The sequence below is a fragment of the Arvicanthis niloticus genome, chromosome 11 (genome assembly GCF_011762505.2).
Source record: "Arvicanthis niloticus isolate mArvNil1 chromosome 11, mArvNil1.pat.X, whole genome shotgun sequence".
Classification (NCBI taxonomy): domain Eukaryota; kingdom Metazoa; phylum Chordata; class Mammalia; order Rodentia; family Muridae; genus Arvicanthis; species Arvicanthis niloticus.
The window spans coordinates 10,306,427-10,312,329 of record NC_047668.1 but is presented as its reverse complement, the minus strand read 5'-3'; the positions used below and the strand labels follow the sequence as shown (position 1 = coordinate 10,312,329).

Here is a 5,903-nt window from a genome sequence, read left to right as displayed (position 1 = left end):
GGATGATTGTGAAGGAATAGGGTGATGAACGGGATTTGGGGTGCATGGTGTGAAATTCACAAAGAATCAATAGTTACAAAAAGTCAATCTTGCTTCAAATTTGACGCAAAATTGTGGTAGCAGTCACCCAGTAGGATTAACAGGGCAGCCGGGACTTACAGGTTAGAGGCATTTTTGTTTGATAGGTCTCTTAAGCACAGTCATTAAAACTCAAAATATAACTTTAGCCCTCACAGTACAGAGACTGATGAGGAGTTAATGCGTGTGTGTGTGTGTGTGTGTGTGTGTGTGTGTGTGTGTGTGTGCCTGTGTGTGCCTGTGTGTGTGTCTGTGTGTGCACGCGCGCACGCGTGCGTGCGTGCGTGCATGCGTGAATAGAATAGGGTGCCTTAATTAAACATTTCCTTCAAATTATCTCTGACCCTTTCTCCTCTAATATCCACTCAGTTGAAACTTGGAAGGTGAGAGACAATGATAACACAACCCAGGCAGCCTCGTCTCTTCTTTCATTCCATGGTGGGGTTTAGAGGACGGTGTTCTTGCTGACCCTAATCACCTATGGTATTGGTCCTGATGGATAAAGTGGGGGAAGAAGTCATCCACATAGCCAAGCCAACTCATCAGACTTGTCAAAACCCTGTTGAGCGCTCAATTTGATCAAAACACATAAGTAAACACTTAGAAAACAATTGGCCAGAAGCCATTCTGTAATAAGCATTTGTGATTCTGCAAATAAGTTCCTCTTTGCCAGATTCAGGGCTCTCAGGGGATCAAGGCTTTTATGGACTAAATGTTTATATCTCCTTCGCCAAATTTGTTTGTTGAAATTATAACTTCAAGAGAAATTACTTTAGATGGAAGGGAGGATTTTAGCAACATTAGGTCATAAAAGTAGAACACTCTTGAAAATAGAATTAATCCCCTTAAAGGGAGACCCCAGAGTCTAGCTGTGAGTGTACAAAATGGTGGTCTGCACCATGAAGTGGTGTTGCTGTGGTCACACGTACTGGCAGCCTTCCCTCAGTCTCACAAACATCAAAGGGCTGAGGAATCAATTTCTGTTCTTCAAAAGCCACCTTGTCTGTCGGCACTTTATTACAGAAGCCCAAACTAAGAAGGGACCCAGTGTTCCATTGTCTCTACTGTCTGGTGCCTGTGAATTTTCTCCTCATGAGAAAGTTCAGAATTAGGCTGTAACTAACTGAATAAAAGGTTCCTGGAGGGATGATACTGAACTCAAATATTGCCTTCTGCTGTCTTCATTTTATGTCTTTGCACAGATCATACAAACAAAATAAAGGACACTCCAGCATAAAATGACTTCTGTTTCCAATGCTGTGCTGTTTCACGGAGAAGCCTGAGCTGTTATGTTCTCCCCCACATAGTGAGAGCTGCTTAACATCAACCGGGTCTGAGCTCCCAGGAGCAGACTTCACGGCTTCTGAAAATTGAGTGCAATAAGAAACCAGAATAGGTGACCACCTACCTCTTCACTACCCCTGAATCAGTTATATTATAGCTGTGGCCATGCTGTGATGGGAGACAAAATGAATGAGATGGTGACCAGAATACGGACAACGTAGAAAATAGTAAGCATCTACTCTAACTGAAGTAGAATTTCAAAGTTCTCGCGCTTCATCGCAAATACAATGGGATCAAAGTATCTAACGCACCCTCTTACTTTTAGTGCTAGCCTCATGTCAAGACCTGGGAAGCTTTTCAGAACACCGTCAGTTTCATAAATATTTGTCAGTTGGCTGACTTTCCTTTCTAGATTCCTTTCTAGATTCTAGTGTTGCAGAGGATGAAACATATATGTTTCTAGAAATCTTCATACATTTGAAAATTTCAACAGTCCACAAATGAAAATTCATAAGAGACTATGTTGAAAAATCTATCATAGAGAGAATCAAGCATCTCATGACCTAAAAAGAAACTACTTGAGTCCACTTCAGGTGTAGCTTCATTATCTTATGAAGTTTCCTACAACTTTTCTCTCTGTATCATGCTTAAAGTGAGTGGGAAAGTACTTAAATTACTGACACTCGACTGCCCACATGCTTAGAAAATGTATTTACTTGTTTAAATTTTTATTTGTCTTTCCAATAGGAATAGCTGCTGGCTGCCTGGATTCAGAATTGAATTCTTTTAATGCTATTTTAACTGCTATGTATATCTAAAAGGTGGGCTTATCTGGCGTTCCACTGGAGTTGAAATCTGTAACTCTATCTGGCACATGTGGACACCTAGTTTTTCTTGCTATGCCTTAGATAACATCCACTCTATATATCATTTATAGCCCCTCAGATAAGAAACTGGGTTAACCCTGCTTCATTTTTTTTTCTTTCAAATGAGCTGTGCTTGAAGCATTGAGACAAGAAATCCATATTTTAGTTTATATTCTGCATAGCTTCTACTTGTTTCCATTATAAGTTCTATATTACAAATAAATCAATTCTAATTTTTCTCCAAGCCAAAACTGCTCAAGAAAAATTTCAGTGATAGCAAACATTGATCTAACGTAAAGACTGAAATAATTCGAAATTCATACAGCGTTTGGGGCGGTGGAACTCCTGTTCTGACACACTCCCTCAGCCACTCGGTGTTAGAAATAAAATAATTCTTCATAAACCAACCCAAATTCCTGCAAGAGTGTTACTGCTACCTCGTGCTTCCAAACCAAAGACTGCTTCCTTTAAACACAGTGAAATGCTTTATGTTATGTAATTTGCTGTGCATTCCAAATTCACCCATCTTTTCATTAATATTACTTATTTGGTGAGACCTACAGAATTATTTCATGTTCAATTAAACAATATAAGATTTTCCACATAGTTCATGATGCTTTCTTTATAGCTGAAAAAGTATGCTAACCATTATGTTTGGTCTTCAGTTTCTTTTAATCCTAATAACTTGTGTGTGTGTGTGTGTGTGTGTGTGTGTGTGTGTGTGTGTGTGTGTGTGTGTGTGTGTGTCAGAGACTGGGGCCACTACTTCAAGACCATTGAAGACCTGAGGGCTCAGATCTTTGCGAATATTGTGGATAATGCCCGCATCGTCCTGCAGATCGACAATGCCCGTCTTGCTGCTGATGGCTTTAGAGTCAAGAATGAGACAGAACTGGCCATGTGCCAGTCTGTGGAGAGTGACATCCACAGGATGTGATATCACAAGGCTGCAGCTGGAGAAAGAAATCAAAGTGCTCAAGGAAGAACTGCTGTTCATGAAGAAGAATCATGAGGAGGAAGTCCAAGGTCTGGAACCCCAGATCGCCAGTTCTGGGTTGACTGTGGAAGTGGATGCTCCCAAATCTCAGGACCTCAGCAAGATCATGGTGGACATCCGTGCCCAATATGAAGAGCTGGCTCAGAAGAACCCTGAGGAACTGGACAAGTACTGGTCTCAGCAGATTGAGGAGAGTACCACAGTAGTCACCACCAAGTCTGCCAAAATCAGAAACGCTGAGACCACACTCACAGAGCTGAGACGCACCCTCCAGAACTTGGAGATTGACATGGACTCCATGAAAAACCAGAACATCAACTTGGAGAACAGCCTCTGGGACATGGAGGCCCAATACAAGGTACAGATGGAGCAGCTCAATGGGGTCCTTCTGCACCTGGGGTCAGAACTGGCACAAGCTCAGGCAAAGGGGCAGCGCCAGACCCAGGAATATGAAGCCCTGTTGAATATCAAGGTCAAGCTTGGGTCAGAGATCACCACCCACCGTCGCTTGCTGGAAGACGGGGAAGATCTCAGTCTTAATGATGTCCTTGCCTCCAGCAACTCCATGCAAACTGTGCAAGGTCGTGGATGGCAAAGTGGTGTCCTAGGCCAATGACACCAGAGTTCTGAGGCACTGAGGCTGAGAAGGAGGGAACCCCTGGGGACTAAGGGACCAATAAAAGTTGAGAGTTCACTGGAAAAAAAAAGAAGATACAGCAGTTGGACCTACCAATCCTGTATACCTCTTCTGGTTACTGATGGTTAAAGACTTATATTCTAAAATGAGTTATGTTACTACATCCTCAAAACAAAATGCTATTCCACCTATGACAAATAACTTGTTGTACACAAATCTTGGCAAATCTTGTGTGTTCACATCGGTTGACTCACTGTATAGATCAGGTTTAGAGCACTTTGCTTTCAGTTCACGCAGAAGCACACACTGATAGAGCTAACAAACACAGACAGAGGAGGAAACACCGACGTACTAATGAGTAATGAGTACAAAATGTGAACTACTGAGTGAGTCAGCAGTCCGCTCTGCCTAGGGCCTCTTACCTTACATCACTTCTTATGACATCACCTGAGGCCCAAAGACCAAGGTCATTAGCAAAGGAGAGAAACAGACTTGTTCTAACACCATTCAGGGTCCAGTCGCTGCATAACAATTAGTCATTTTTATTAGACAAAATTTAATATACGGAATTGTTAACTGCATACTAGATAGCTGAAAAGGTAAAGAGAGAATCTTAAGGTGTCACACTGATATCAGTTAGAGGAAGCTACTTCCTCCCCTAGAGTTAATAAAGCAAAAGAGGCTGAGACTATGAAATTTAAAAGGGTAGTAGTAGAATTTTGTGTTTTTAGAGTCCAGTCTTTGAATCAACGTGTGGAAGATTCATACCTGTGGTGACTCCGCAGGAATTAGGCAGGCCTACCCTACCTGTACTAGAGAAACTCAAAGTGATTTCATTGCATCACTGGATCAAGTGCAATTCCTAGGGTAAAGAGAGTCAGTGATGCTCCTGACAAAACTAAAAAATTTACATTTACATGAGCCCAACCGAAAGAAGCTCAAAGCCAGCTGTGTGGTCTGGGCTGCACAACCACTGGCACACTGTAACTGAGAGGCGCTGAACAAGCAGAGGTGTGATTAGCATAGTTCAAGGCACATCACTGCAAAGCAGCTACCAAAATAAGATGAGAGATGGAGAAGAAAGACAATGGTCCAGTGATGGAGCCATAATGGTGTATTCCAACGGAGAGGGAGAGATGCTAAAAGTTTAGATATATGAAGTTGAACTGAATCAATGACACTAGTGTTTATTGTGTAGTTACAACGTCTCAGACATGGTTTTAGGCACATTAAGTCCATTAGTTCCTTTCATTCAACCCTCACAAATACTATATGAAGTAGGTATTATTATTCCCAGTTTATAAGGAAGAAAATTGAGATTCTAGAAATGGATTGATCGAATTACATACTTAATTAGGAAACCAGAACTGGACTGCAGGTCTATCTGTCTCAAAGCTGTAAGTTCTCAGACATTATAATATACACACACTTGCAATACAAGCAGGTAAAAATGAGGGGAAAAGACATTCCAGAGAGAGAAAAGCACAACCAAAGGTGTGAAGGTAAGAAACATCATAGCAAGGAGAAGAAGCCATGAGCAGCTCTGCCTGGCTTAAGTTTAAAATAAAAGGTATACAAAATGGGCAGTTTGGGGGGATTAACCAATTGACCCAATCAGAAACAAGACAAGGAAGACTTTCAAAAACAGGTTTTAATGAATCGACTTTGTAGCATGGGGAATGGTAAGTCATTGAATCTTTACACAGCCAAATACTGTGGTGAGCCTTTTATGTATGTATATTAATTACATAATATGTATTACATACATATAATATTGCACATAATACACATAGACTGGTGATGAAAGTCTTCATCCATAGAGGGAATAAAGTCTTCACTCTTCTTTTCTTGAAATTGCACAGAGCCAATATACTAGATGTTAGAAAAAAATATCCTTCTACTTTGAAAGTAATAAAGCATTGACTTTCAGCCAGCAGAGATCCAAGGAAGATTGGAAGAGAATGTTCCAAATCTATTTGTAATAATTAATACAAGAATTTCACCTAATTGAACTTAAAAGTGAAAAGACACAAGCATCAAC

At 40.9% G+C, this 5,903-nt stretch overlaps 1 pseudogene; it reads left to right on the top strand.

Moving 5' to 3' along the window:
- The first annotated feature begins 2,976 nt into the window (after positions 1-2,976).
- On the top strand, positions 2,977-3,863 carry LOC117717340 (keratin, type I cytoskeletal 18 pseudogene; annotated as a pseudogene).
- The last annotated feature ends 2,040 nt before the right edge of the window (positions 3,864-5,903 follow it).